Genomic DNA, 15,137 nt, shown 5'->3' on the forward strand with positions numbered 1-15,137 from the left:
CACTAGAAGCAGCCCGGCGCCTCCAATGCTGAGTGGAAGAACTCGTCCCGTTGACTGGTTCTGGATCAATGTCTGAGGTGTCTAGGCGGCGAGCTCTGGCCTAGGAGCGAGCGGTAAGTCGCGTGGTCACAGTCAGTCACACCCTCAACGTCAGAGTCACACCCTCGGCGAGCCTCCAGTTAGAGGTCAAAGTGAAGCGTGGTTTTACCTTAAGCTTTTCTTGCGAGAAGAGGAGATTTTCGCTTTAAACCTACCGTTTAGACGCCCCTGAAAAACGCGGACAACGATGCATTCGATGGAGACTGAAGCCCCGTGCTCGGAACCAATGCGAGCTCGATGCAACGATTTCAACGGGACAGCGTATGCCGTCTAAATGCAGTGAGTTCGTGCCGTGAACTTCTCAGTTGCATGCATAAAAGTTGATGACAAATGATGCGCCACTGTGTTCGTTCGCTGCTGTTATCACGACCAGGTGAAAACAGCACATGCGGAAACTATTAAAGGTAGAGGAGCCGAATACTGAATGGCAACATTGCCCGGTGTGACATGTGAACTGCGAATGGTGCCGCAGTCTCTGAACTTTGCTACACCATGTATTCGTAGCCAGCGCGCAAATCTGCTGTGATTCAATTAGAAAGGCGTGCTAAGCTAGTTGCAAAATATTATCGATACTGAGCCCATCTTCATGCAAGACAAATCACTGCAAGAGCGGCAGCTGTTTGTTAACTACTTAAACAGGAATTGCGTAGTCATCCTGAGGCTGTGGATTAGCTCAGCTAATTCAGGATATACAAACCGAAAACTGGGAATTCAGTTTTTCCATAGGCTTTGGCGTTGACAATGTTCTAGACTCTGATGATTTTTGAGGAAAGAATGAACGCATAACTGGATTCCTAGCTCAGTGGACACCTCAGTCGTGCTTTGAGGTACATGGCGGTAGTGAGAAAGGGATGTTGTGGTGGTAATAATACTAATAATAATAATTCATTTTTGGGAAAGGAAATGGTGCAGTATCTCTCTCATATCACTTTGGACACCTGATTTGCGCCGTAAGGGAAGAGATAAATGAGAGAGTGAAAGAAGAAAGAGGCTCTGGAATATTTTCGACCAAATAGGGATCTTTATGTGCACTGACGTCGCACAGCACACCGCGCCTCAGCGTTTTTTCTCTATAAAGACGCAGACGCCGTGGTCGGGTTCGATCCCGGAAACTCCGGATCAGTACCCGAGCGCTCTAACCACTGAGCCACCGCGGCGGGTCGGGAACTCCGGATTAATAGCCGAGCAGCCTAACCACTGAGCCATCGCGGCGGGTCTGTGGTGGTGGTGAAAAGTTTTATTTGGTGGAATAGATATTGGAAGCTACAGACAGACAAATATGCAGACATACAGACAGACACACAGAGAGACAGACTTACAGACTGGCTTTATTTCTGCAAGTGAGTTCTAGACCGACCGGCCACGGTGGCTCAGTGGTTAGAGCGCTCGGCTACTGATTTGGAGTTCCCGGGTTCGAACCCTACCGCGGCGGCTGCATTTTGTATGGTGGCAAAACGCTAAGATACCCGTGTGCTTTGCGATGTAAGTCCACATTAAAGATGCCTTGGAGGTCTAAATTACTCCGGAGCCCTCCACTACGGCCCCTCTTTCTTCGTTATTCTTTAAATTCCTCCTTTATCTCTTCCCTTATGGCGCGGTTCGGGTGTTGAACGATATATGAGACAGATACTGCGCTATTTCCCTTCACCAAAAACCAATTATTATTTAAGACCCTCCTGGGACCCTAGCCCACTGCGCAGTCCCGCGCTCCGTCATGTAGGTAGTGCCGAGACATGACGTCGGCAGCCCGAGTCACCGCAGCAAGCTGCGATGTCGGGTCTGCAGACGTGAGGAGGACCTCGAAGTCCTCCCAGCTCGAGATGGCTTGCTGTCCATGTGGGGTGGTTTACATTCTTTTTATGGCTGCCCCACCGTACTTTTTGTCCACGTGGGGTGCGATGGCTCGGGCTGCCGACGTTTGCAGAAACTCCCAGTCCTGCCAGCTCGAGGTGGCGTACTGTCCCTGCGGGGGACGGTCAGCAGGGCAGCCGAAAAGGATGCGGGAGAGTGTGTGGCATGAGGGTCACCACTTAGGGAGCACGCAGGAGACGTGCCACAATAGTGGGATAATAGCTGAAGGGGTGACGGAGAGCGGATCTGGAGGCGTCTGAAGAGGGTCTGATGCTGCAAAAAATATCAGAGAACGCAATATTGTGATCGCATAGTTTATCACACTTCTTAAAAGAAAGAATAAAATGACTACAATAAGAAATAAAAAAAGCAGATACAAGCCGTGCAGATAATTTGAGTTCTTTTAAAGCTTGCGGCCACATACAAACCTAAACAACAATAAATCGATTTAAACATCATAACTAAACAGCTTACAGGTGTACATGTACCTAAGAGCTTTCAGAGGTGCGTAACATCGGCGAATTCCTTCATGAAAACAAAATCCCTTCATGACCCCTCCAGTCACTTTATTAACAAAGAAACAAAATGACATGACCAATAGCTCGTAACATTTTTGAGTGCTCTAAGTCTGACAACACTCGCATAAGTATATGAACTTGTGGACTGCAGTTTAAAAAAAGACTCGCTGAATTTTGCTCTAGAAAACATACTTCAACATATTAAAAAGTGAACAATTGGAATACATTTCATTGCAGAAAACTAGAACAAATTATTCTATTCAAGAGCATCGACAGACTTTTAAGTAGGTTCTTCAGTAGTCCAAGTGACACTACAGTGTCTGGCAGGGCAATCTTCTGCAGCAGGATGAGTATGGCGGAAAATTCCGGCAGATAGTGGAAGATTTTATGTAATACATCACCAGGCAGAAGATGAGGGCAAGCTCTAGGTTGCCGCTGCTGATCGAGATCACTTCTTTAATACTTCGAGCGTAAACGCCAGTGTGTTGAGCCCAGGCGTATACATGAAGTGCAGTCACTTGCAACTTCAGGCAGTGGGAACTGTGGAATAATAAATTAGAGCCAGTGAGCAACCATTCATTCTTAAATCATGGCTGATATTCTCACCAGAGTGAAACATGGCACGCAAAGAACACGAGATTTTTCACGAGAATTTGATCATATTAAAAAAAAAGTTTTCCAACATGAAAAGCCAGGATGCCAAAAAAACTGCTAGATGAAAGACTAAGAATTATTTCACAATCCTCGTTGATGAATGTGTGCTTGGAATGACCTTGTAAATGCTTTCGAATGACAAGAAATGCGCATCCGCGTCCTTCTTTGGAAGAAAATGTTTGAGCTACTGCTTTGAGCTTTCCTTCTATATCTCCAAAGCTCCGCTTAAATTGGAGTTCCTCTTCAATGCACAGCTGGAAAAAAGTCGTTCGAAAGAAGTGTAAATCAGTAAATGAAAGCAAGCACTCTTGAAGAAAAGTTGATACAATTGAAAGCAGTTGTCCGCATTATCAACATTGTAAATGTGTTTATTCGAACCGCAGGTTGGTAGGCGTTGGTCGGAGGGCAGCACGACGGAAACACACAGGCGTCACTCGAGAATCACAGCTGCACTTCGTCTACCTCTTATCTGCGCTGCTTGAACTTCTCCCAGTCGGTCCCATTACAGTTACTTCCTCGCCAAAAAAGGAGCCATCCTGGTGACTTACGGGGAGAAAAGCATGGACGGTTCATAATAAGGCTTGAGGCGCTCGACGTGCACAGTTTCGCGCCCCCGGCGACAGTGGTCCGCAGAAACGGCGAGCGCGTCAAAGATTTAATTCGCGGGAGAAGTTTGTTGCACCACGCGGTAAGGTCAGTGATAGCGAGAAAGCAGTTTTGTGGCGAGGCCGGGAGTGGAGGAAGGCACCTAGAGCCAAAGAAGGTCGCCAGATGAGTATGACGCAGGAGGGTCTGAAGAATCCCGACGGTGCTTCTGATGCCATTGGAGCTGTGTAGTGAAAGAGCGGGCAAGTTGCCGGCATTCTTCGGCATACAGCTGAGCTTCGGAAAGTGGTGTGTTCTCGGAAGGCCCTGGGCGATAAGGAAGGACGGTGTCCGTGGTAGATGTAGGCTCCCGGCCATATAAGAGAAAGAAAGGAGAGAACCCCGTCGTTGTCTTCGTAGCCGTATTATACGGGTACGTGACGAAAGGGATCACTTGGTCCCAGTTGGAGTGGGCGGTATCAACGTACATGGCGAGCATGTCACTGAGTGTGCGATTGAACCGCTCAGGCATGCCGTTGGTCGGGGGGTGAATGGCGCTGCTGCAGCGATGAACGATTTGGCATTGCTTAAGTAGGGCCTCGATGGCGTCCGAGAGAAAAACACGGCCGCGGTCACTTATCAGTTCTTTAGGGGCGCCCTGACGAAGAACAAGACTGTGTAGAATGAAGTGAGCGACAACGTTTGCGGTATCAGATATGAGAGCCGACGTTTCGACGTAACGTGTTAGATGGTCAACGGCCACGATGCCCAGTGATTGTTAGCCGGTGTAGTTAGTAGCGGGCCATAACGATCAATGCCGACGCGGGCAAACGGACAGCCAGGGCAAGGTAACGGCTGCAAAGGAGTGGCGGTGGGGTGAGGAGGTTTCTTGCGACATTGGCAGGCGGTGCACGACCGAATGTACTGTCGTATGTAGCGGTACATACCTCGCCACTAATATCGCAGACGAAGGCGAGCATATGTTTTCAGTACACCAACGTGGCCGCATTGTGGAGGGGCGTGGAAAGAGGCGCATATGGCAGCAAGGAGGTGTCGAGGGATCACCAACAGCCACTTGCGCCCGTCGGAGAGGTAGTTACGGCGGTATAAGAGGTCATCACGAACGGCGAAGTGGTGGGCTTGGCGGCGAAGGGTCTGCGACAAAGAATGCAGCGAGGAATTGTTCAGGATGGTGAGCAGCGAGGTGATCCAAAGATCTTTCAGTTGTTCGGAGAGCACATCATTGAGGTCGAACGGCGAGAAATCGTAAGCACAGACGAGGGCAGAGGCTGAATCGCACGGGAGCGATGAACGAGAAAGGGCGTCGGCGGCCGAGTGCTTGGTTCGATAGTGATAAATGACGCGAAAATGAAACTCTAGGAGACGTAAAGCCCAGCGGGAAAATCGGCCAGAAGGATCTTTGAGGGAGGACAGCCAGCACAGGGCATGATGGTGTGTGACGACATAGAAGGGTCGGCCGTAAATGTAAGGTCGGAACTTGGCAATCAACTAAATGATGGCAAGACATTCTTTTTCGGTGAGAGAATAGTTCGATTCCACCTTGGTGAGGGCATGGCTGGTGTAAGCGAAAACATATTCCGGATACCCAGGCTTTCGCTGGGTAAGAACTGCGCCCAAGCCCACACCGCTCGCATCAGTGTGAATTTCTGTCGGACAGGCGGGATCAAAAGGGCGAAGGATGGGGGGACAGACCAGCAGGCGACGTAAAGTGCTGAACGCTGTATCGAAGGCTGGTGACAAAGACGAGAGGTTCGGGCTGCCAGCAAGAAGCTGCGTTAAAGGGGCAATGATACAGGCTAAATCCCGGATGAAGCGGCGAAAATAGCAGCATAGGCCTATAAAACTGCTAAGTTCTTTTGAGGTGGTCGGTTTTGGGGAAGTCAGCGACGGCGCGAAGTTTGGCAGCGTCCGGAAGAACGCCGCCCTTGGAGATGACATGGCCTAATATTGTCGGCTGCGCAGCACCGAAGTAACATTTCTTCGATCAACGAGCATTCAAGCAACGCTCGAAGGCGTTGCTCGGCGCGTGGTTTCTGGACGGCGGGGCGGCCAAAACCGTCGGCGAAGCTTGTTTTAAAGGAGGACCAGGTGGGAAGATGGGCCTCATGGTTGCGAAAATAGGGGTTGGCAACGTCCGTTAGGTAGAAGAGGACGTTGCTAAGTTTAACGGAATCGTCCCACCGATTCTAAATGCTGACTCGCTCGTAGGAGGCCAGCCAATCGCCGACGTCCTGGTCGTCGGTGCCGCTAAATGGAGGAGGGTCACGCTAGCGCTGCACCCCGGAACAGAGGACGGTGGTACGGATGGGCTGCGATGCTTGGCGGGGACCTTTTGGCATGGTTGCGGGAACGAGAAGCGTTCCGCTTCGAAGTTCTAGGATGAGAACCGGGACGGGAGCCGAGGCACCTCCAACAAGTCTAAAGGTGTTTATTCGAACCGCAGGTTCGTAGGCGTTCGTCGGAGGGCGGCACGACGGACACACACACACATGCGTCACTCGAGAATCACAGCTGCACTTCGTCTACCTCTTCTCTGCGCTGCTTAAACTCCTGCCAGTCGGTCCCATTGCAACAGAAATAAAATTTCTTTTTCATCATGCAAATAAATCTGACTGCAATTTAGTAGGGTTTTCAATAAATTCACTAATGTTTTAATACATCAGAAGTCCTGGTTCCTTCACAAATCGTAATTTTTTAATCAGCTGCCTTCTATTTACTGCAGTAGGGTATATGGCAATGCTCAGTTCTTATAATCTTGCAATGTTCACTTACAGTAATTTGTAGCAAGAATTACTGAGGCAGCGGATCATCATGGCATTTACTACGGACTTCGTACGTTATTTCAAGCAGGCCTCGTATTCTTACCGTGTCAAGAGCCACTGTAGCCAGGTGAAAAAATCTCAAGGCCTAATTATAAGAACTGTAACATAATCCCTGCGAAATCATTTTGTTTCATTCCAGGTTTAGGTGAGGCTGGAATAAATGTCTCAGTGAATTAAAACTTCATATCAGCGTTTATACTGCAGTTTTTCTATGCTGCACGTGACCACGACATCAACTTGACGTTACAGTCGTCGGTCGACGAAACCAAAACAGCATGAGGGATGAAATTTGGCTATAAATTATTCTGCGGTTGTAGGCAAATACCACCTCGTAATTCATGCATTCTAAACTCTAAGGCATCGTTTGACAGAATAAAACGCGCAATAAAATTAGGTGTTTAAGTCCTTTAATGCGCCGATTTACATCCCCAAATACACATTAAAATTCACGAAGAAGTTAAATATATGAATACAAATGAACGTATATATCTGTGTTATCATATTTACGTGTCTATAAATAACGAGTTTTTTTTGCCATTTTATTCCAGCAAGTGACGCCAGAGGTGGTAGCACCTCCCCTCAATGGATGACACAACAACATTGAATGAAGCTCTTTTTCTGTACGAAATTCATTTTTCCATGCAAAGATTGCTTGCGCAGTTTTGCGAATTATACTGAATTTCGAGGACTGCGGGCACATTTCTTTTGAAAAAAAAGTAAGCAGTTTACGTCACTTCAAGTGCGTGCAACATGGGAGACTGAACTCTTACTTGAAAACCGCACAGCACTCCTCTGAGAATCCATGGCTCTTTAATTCAGAGCCAACTTGGGAAAAATCAACTGGAACCAGGAATTCAGTATTTTCAGGAACACCTCCAAGTGGGCAAGCGAAAGAGAAACGGTATAGAACTGTTGCACATATTCTGACTGGCCTGTCGCAGTGAAGAAGAAGCATACGTCTGATTCCGATCTTGCACAAACGATAGACGAGCAACGTCTTCATGAACACAGCATGTGTCGGGCCACATATGACACCCCACCCCGCTGATTAAAAGGGTGGTCAACGTTGGGTGAATTCATTCCACAAATAATTTAAAATAGCTCTCTTCATTGCGGTTGCATTTTTTTTGCACACGCCTTCATTCTAGACATTTCGCAGAGTTGCCACACAGCTAGAAGTCGTCTTAGGGCTTTGTGGCATTGTATTTTCCTGCAGAAAAAGTATATTCGGCGCGTAATCAAAGCAGAAATTACACTCAGAAACATTCATTTTCGAGCACATTTAAAGATGAAAGGATAGTGATACTAACAAACATAATCTTGCAGGCCAGGCCACTGAATTGCGCCAGAAATCGAATAACTCGTGAGGTGTGGATTTTTCCTTGCGCACAGTGCGAACGGCATCACCTCGAGTTCGCTGTACTTGTTTGTTCGGCGCACTGGTTGTGTGGCTATTCGTCGGCATACCAGCCACAGGCCAAACACCTCTAGTCGCAGCTGCGGCATTGTAGTGGATCGCTCTCCGCCATAGCGAGTGCCGGAGAGACGAGGAGACAGCAAGAGAAATGCGCATTCTTTTATTTTGAAGACCTTTGTTGTATCAAGAGAAATGACAGCATCGGGAGTCGAAAAAGAGCATACACCTCCATACTTCTGGTGCTGGCTCCACCCCCCGCCCCCTCGTGCTCATGGAAATAATTTCAAGCATGAACAAAAGAGATTTGGGGGCGCTGAACGGACCACTTAAACGGGAAGAGAAGTGCGCGAAACTTGAAAGAGCTCCAAGCCATGAAAAAAGTCCCCTGGAGGCCCGCGGTCCTTCGATTGTTGTACACCGGACCCTGCTTCCAAGTCGCGTGCGAGCGTCCGTGCGCAGGCTCGGATATCGGCATGCACAGATGTAGAGAAGTGCTCGGTCGGGACAAAAGGAGACTACGAGACTGGAAGGAACTGGGAGGAGAGGAAACAAGCGACAGGATTCTGGAATGCTTGGGGAATGCGTCATAGGCAGTTGAAAAGACAACAATATGAAAAGAAAGACAGTGTGAATGTGTCTACTACTGCCTGAGTGTGAGTGCAACAGAAAGAGGAATAATGAAGAACGAGCCTCATGTTCCGCACCGGAAATTGGAACTTGATCATCAATTTCGCCAGCAAAGGCTCACAATACTAGCGCAATGTTTGCGCTCGTGTGCTGTAGCTTCTTTGGCACAATATTTTGATGAAAGTTCTTTATAAAAATACAAAAAATGTGCAATACTAACTGATAATAGCATGCACAATATGTGTGCCAGTCTTTCATATGTGACAAATGAGGCAATCAAAGTAGGATAACACACGTCCAAGCAATACAATCTTTCAATACAATGATTCGCTAGCAGACAGAACAATCCTATGCATATTATGCACAACGAGGTAGACAGGTAGGTCTCAACAATGGCCATGCGGCCTGCCCGCACGTGTTTTAAGTTGCAAAGAAAAAGCAGTGAAACGACTGCGATTTCTAGTGGTAACAACTTCTGATGCTTTTATTAAATAAAGGCGATGTTTATAAGCAAAAACGTATGCGAGAGTCACAAGTAAAAAATACTCGAACGAAGTGTAAAATGAGAAAAAGAATTCGCAACCATAAGAAAGCTAGCCAGGTTAGCTTCACAGCTTGAGAATGAAGATGCGCTTTCTGTTTTTGTTTTTAAATCTAAGTTATGCCTATTTTATTTCTCGACACCGGCCTCTTAACGGAGTTTATGTACAGCAAGTGATCATGTCCACTGTTCATTTTCGATAAAACCTCAGTCTCGCTTTATTCAGACAATCTATTTTATCAGAATGGGTGTTTCACATTACATTAAAACAGGGTTCGAAAATTGTAGAATGTAGTAGGCAGGCGAAACCAACGACGTATTGTTTTGCGTCGTGTGGCACTCTTCAGAGAACGTTTTAAGTTGCCTTTCATTAAATAGCCAAGATTAATTTTTAAAAACTTAATGCTCGCTTTAGAGACACGTGCCTTTCCTTAAGTTGTAAAGGCGGTTACGGTCCAAAGAACCAATCCGATTTTTTGTACCAAGGTATCTTCGACGTGGTCTTTTTTCCAGAATTTAAAGCTAGTGAAATCCATGAAGAATAAGGTATTTCGCGCTCAATATGAGTTGCAACGCGCCGTCATCCACCGGCACTGGCTCCCTGGTGTGCTTTCGTCCAAAAATCGCTCGGAATTCTGGGAATAACTGCCATTCCATGAAACTACCAAACTCTCTCTAAGGAAACAGCTTGCTATAATTGAAATTAATTCTATTTGACTCTGGTGTTCTATGCTTCCAAACTACCATAGATAAGTTCATTATATATTCCTTGTTATTGGCGCAAGTAACAATTAAAGACGAAATATTTGAAACAATTCAATTTCATGCAAGTAAATTCCCTGAACACGTTTTACTGTAGTGAAACGTTTTCCAATCTAGGCATGATGAATATAAAAAATGATTTTATAGCCCTCTGACACTATGGCTGTCATAAGCTTGCATGAAGTAGTCACTAATGATTCTCGTCAGGTGACCATGCTCATGCATAGCAAATTATTTTTCTACTTGGTAGAGACGCATACCGAACAAAATGGTTTTCATATATTGCCTCCTGGCATCAAGGCATGTTGCATGGCAAACCACTCAGATCTTACAGCTCTCTTTGGCTATCAGCATGACGTGCTCGTATGACCAATTCACTAGTGATTTCGATCACGTGACGATATTCGCGCGTAGTGAACTCTTTTTGTAACCAGGCGTGATGCATATCAAAACAAAAGGTTTTACGAAGCCCTGCTCGGCTGTCACTCACTGTGAGAAGACCGCATAGGCAAGTGGCTAGTGACTATAGTCAAGCGAAGTGACCACATTCGAGCACTGATTCTTATTTTTCTAACGTCGCATGTTGCAAATAAAACGATTCAGGTGTTAAAGCCCTGTTCGGCTATCAGCCTGTGAAGCTCGCATTACCAAATCACTAGTGATTTCGGTCACGTGACAATGTTCGAGCATAGTGAACTATTTTTGTACCCAGGCGTGATGCATATTAAACGAACGGCTTTTCGAAGCCCTTCTTGGCTGTCACTATAAGACGGCCATAGAAACGAGTCATTAGTCACTATAGTCACGTGTCCACATTCGAGCACAGGGCATTAGTTTCACATCCAGGCGTGTTGCATATCAAACGATTAGGTCTTAAAGCTATTTTCGCCTATCGGCATTTTGAGCTCGCATGATCAAATCACTAGTGATTTCGGTCACGTGACAATGTCTAAGCTTAGTGAACTCTTTTTGTACGCAGGCATGATGCATATCGAATAAAGTGTTTTTCGAAGCATTAGTCGCCTGCCCCTATGAGAAGACCACATGAGTAGGTTACTAGTGACTATACTCACGTGACCACAATCGAGCACGGTGCATTGTTTTTACAACCAGGCATGATGCATATCAAACGGCTCAGGTCTTAAAGCTCTGTTCGGCTGTCAGCATGTTGAGCTCGCATGTTCAAATCATAAGTGATTGCGGTCACGTGACAATATTCGAGTATAGTGAACTCTTTTGTACCCAGTTGTGATGCTCACCAAACGAAAGGTTTTTCGAAGCCCTTCTCGGCTGTCGCTATGAGAAGCCCGCATGACGAAGTCACTCACAAGCAGCGCAGGGCATCGGCCTGATATTGGGAATCTGTTGGCAAAGGTCGGTCCTAGAAAGGACCAAAGTCGCCACTGTGCTCCAAATATACGCAATGCCACTGTCTTATAAGTTCAATGATGGCCCTACCTGCACAATATGTCCCCAATGTGTCGGCAAGGCCTCTATCTGACGGTACGAATAACGACCCTACTTCACCTCTGTTCTCCCTATTCTGGCTTTGCCTCTGCATCACACTGTCAGAAATGGCCCCTGCTGACCACTATTTAAAGCATGTTGGCAGTGCCACTCAATTATATTTTCCATAATGGCCCTAATTATCCTTTATGCCACCCATATTAGCACTGCTGCTCCGTTACACAATAAACAATGGCCGTCGTTTTGCAATGTTTCCTCTTGATTGGCATGGCCATTTTAACAGGCTGGGCAAAATGGGTCATTGCTTGCCTCTAATCTTCCGACATATAGGGCGTGTGACGTAACTTCAACCAAGGTTTTGAAAATAAATGGTGTACTGGAGCTACATGAAAACAACGACCTACTCCTTGCCGTCATGTGGGTCTTCTCACAGCACTTTTTAAGTTCCACTTAATAAGTTAGTTAGCTAAGGTTACTATGCGAAATCTTAAATATTCTCTTCAGTGTGACGTGCTTTCCATCATGTTGTACATGATGGTGAAGAAAGACCCAATCAATTTTTTTTGTAGGCACGCCCCCTACGTGCTATTTTTTTTTCAGCCGCTTAAAGTCCGCAAAATATAAAACAATCACGCGACTAGGCTTATGCGCTACCATTTTGAACGAAAGGACGCAATGTAAACAAACTCTACGGGCGCTTTAACGATGCCCAAGTGAGCAGCCGCTACACAATTCGCCGGGCTGCAAAATGACAAATATCAAAATAGAGGCTACTTTGAAATATGCGAGTTCACTCCTTTCTTTACATTTTTTCTTTTGTCCGTGTGATGTCTCAGTAAAAGCCCCGTCTGAAATGGCTGTCTGCGACCTGCCTATCACATATATAGCAGATCACACCACGAGCTTTCCATGCTGAATAACAATGTGCTAACGCTCTTTTAAGACTACGTTGAGAGTGGCGCGACCACTTCGAAACGGTGAGCGCGCGCGCATTTTCCATTTAGAACACGTTTGGCAGTGCTACAATAGGGTAGCAAAATTGCTCAATCACGTGTTTTTTTCATATTTCGTGAGCTTTAAATTCTGGAAAAAGGACCACGTCGAAGATACCTTGCTACAAAAAATCGGATTGGTTCTTTGGACCATAACCGCCATTACAACTTAAGGAAAGGCACGTGTCTCTAAAGCGAGCATTAAGTTTTTAAAAATTAATCTTGGCTATTTAATGAAAGGCAACTTAAAACGTTCTCTGAAGAGTGCCACACGACGCAAAACAATACGTCGTTGGTTTCGCCTGCCTACTACATTCTACAATTTTCGAACCCTGTTTTAATGTAATGTGAAACACCCATTCTGATAAAATAGATTGTCTGAATAAAGCGAGACTGAGGTTTTATCGAAAATGAACAGTGGACATGATCACTTGCTGTACATAAACTCCGTTAAGAGGCCGGTGTCGAGAAATAAAATAGGCATAACTTAGATTTAAAAACAAAAACAGAAAGCGCATCTTCATTCTCAAGCTGTGAAGCTAACCTGGCTAGCTTTCTTATGGTTGCGAATTCTTTTTCTCATTTTACACTTCGTTCGAGTATTTTTTACTTGTGACTCTCGCATACGTTTTTGCTTATAAACATCGCCTTTATTTAATAAAAGCATCAGAAGTTGTTACCACTAGAAATCGCAGTCGTTTCACTGCTTTTTCTTTGCAACTTAAAACACGTGCGGGCAGGCCGCATGGCCATTGTTGAGACCTACCTGTCTACCTCGTTGTGCATAATATGCATAGGATTGTTCTGTCTGCTAGCGAATCATTGTATTGAAAGATTGTATTGCTTGGACGTGTGTTATCCTACTTTGATTGCCTCATTTGTCACATATGAAAGACTGGCACACATATTGTGCATGCTATTATCAGTTAGTATTGCACATTTTTTGTATTTTTATAAAGAACTTTCATCAAAATATTGTGCCAAAGAAGCTACAGCACACGAGCGCAAACATTGCGCTAGTATTGTGAGCCTTTGCTGGCGAAATTGATGATCAAGTTCCAATTTCCGGTGCGGAACATGAGGCTCGTTCTTCATTATTCCTCTTTCTGTTGCACTCACACTCAGGCAGTAGTAGACACATTCACACTGTCTTTCTTTTCATATTGTTGTCTTTTCAACTGCCTATGACGCATTCCCCAAGCATTCCAGAATCCTGTCGCTTGTTTCCTCTCCTCCCAGTTCCTTCCAGTCTCGTAGTCTCCTTTTGTCCCGACCGAGCACTTCTCTACATCTGTGCATGCCGATATCCGAGCCTGCGCACGGACGCTCGCACGCGACTTGGAAGCAGGGTCCGGTGTACAACAATCGAAGGACCGCGGGCCTCCAGGGGACTTTTTTCATGGCTTGGAGCTCTTTCAAGTTTCGCGCACTTCTCTTCCCGTTTAAGTGGTCCGTTCAGCGCCCCCAAATCTCTTTTGTTCATGCTTGAAATTATTTCCATGAGCACGAGGGGGCGGGGGGTGGAGCCAGCACCAGAAGTATGGAGGTGTATGCTCTTTTTCGACTCCCGATGCTGTCATTTCTCTTGATACAACAAAGGTCTTCAAAATAAAAGAATGCGCATTTCTCTTGCTGTCTCCTCGTCTCTCCGGCACTCGCTATGGCGGAGAGCGATCCACTACAATGCCGCAGCTGCGACTAGAGGTGTTTGGCCTGTGGCTGGTATGCCGACGAATAGGCACACAACCAGTGCGCCGAACAAGCAAGTACAGCGAACTCGAGGTGATGCCGTTCGCACTGTGCGCAAGGAAAAATCCACACCTCACGAGTTATTCGATTTCTGGCGCAATTCAGTGGCCTGGCCTGCAAGATTATGTTTGTTAGTATCACTATCCTTTCATCTTTAAATGTGCTCGAAAATGAATGTTTCTGAGTGTAATTTCTGCTTTGATTACGCGCCGAATATACTTTTTCTGCAGGAAAATACAATGCCACAAAGCCCTAAGACGACTTCTAGCTGTGTGGCAACTCTGCGAAATGTCTAGAATGAAGGCGTGTGCAAAAAAAATGCAACCGCAATGAAGAGAGCTATTTTAAATTATTTGTGGAATGAATTCACCCAACGTTGACCACCCTTTTAATCAGCGGGGTGGGGTGTCATATGTGGCCCGACACATGCTGTGTTCATGAAGACGTTGCTCGTCTATCGTTTGTGCAAGATCGGAATCAGACGTATGCTTCTTCTTCACTGCGACAGGCCAGTCAGAATATGTGCAACAGTTCTATACCGTTTCTCTTTCGCTTGCCCACTTGGAGGTGTTCCTGAAAATACTGAATTCCTGGTTCCAGTTGATTTTTCCCAAGTTGGCTCTGAATTAAAGAGCCATGGATTCTCAGAGGAGTGCTGTGCGGTTTTCAAGTAAGAGTTCAGTCTCCCATGTTGCACGCACTTGAAGTGACGTAAACTGCTTACTTTTTTTTCAAAAGAAATGTGCCCGCAGTCCTCGAAATTCAGTATAATTCGCAAAACTGCGCAAGCAATCTTTGCATGGAAAAATGAATTTCGTACAGAAAAAGAGCTTCATTCAATGTTGTTGTGTCATCCATTGAGGGGAGGTGCTACCACCTCTGGCGTCACTTGCTGGAATAAAATGGCAAAAAAAACTCGTTATTTATAGACACGTAAATATGATAACACAGATATATACGTTCATTTGTATTCATATATTTAACTTCTTCGTGAATTTTAATGTGTATTTGGGGATGTAAATCGGCGCATTA

The sequence above is a fragment of the Amblyomma americanum genome, chromosome 5 (assembly GCF_052857255.1).
Source record: "Amblyomma americanum isolate KBUSLIRL-KWMA chromosome 5, ASM5285725v1, whole genome shotgun sequence".
Lineage (NCBI taxonomy): Eukaryota > Metazoa > Arthropoda > Arachnida > Ixodida > Ixodidae > Amblyomma > Amblyomma americanum.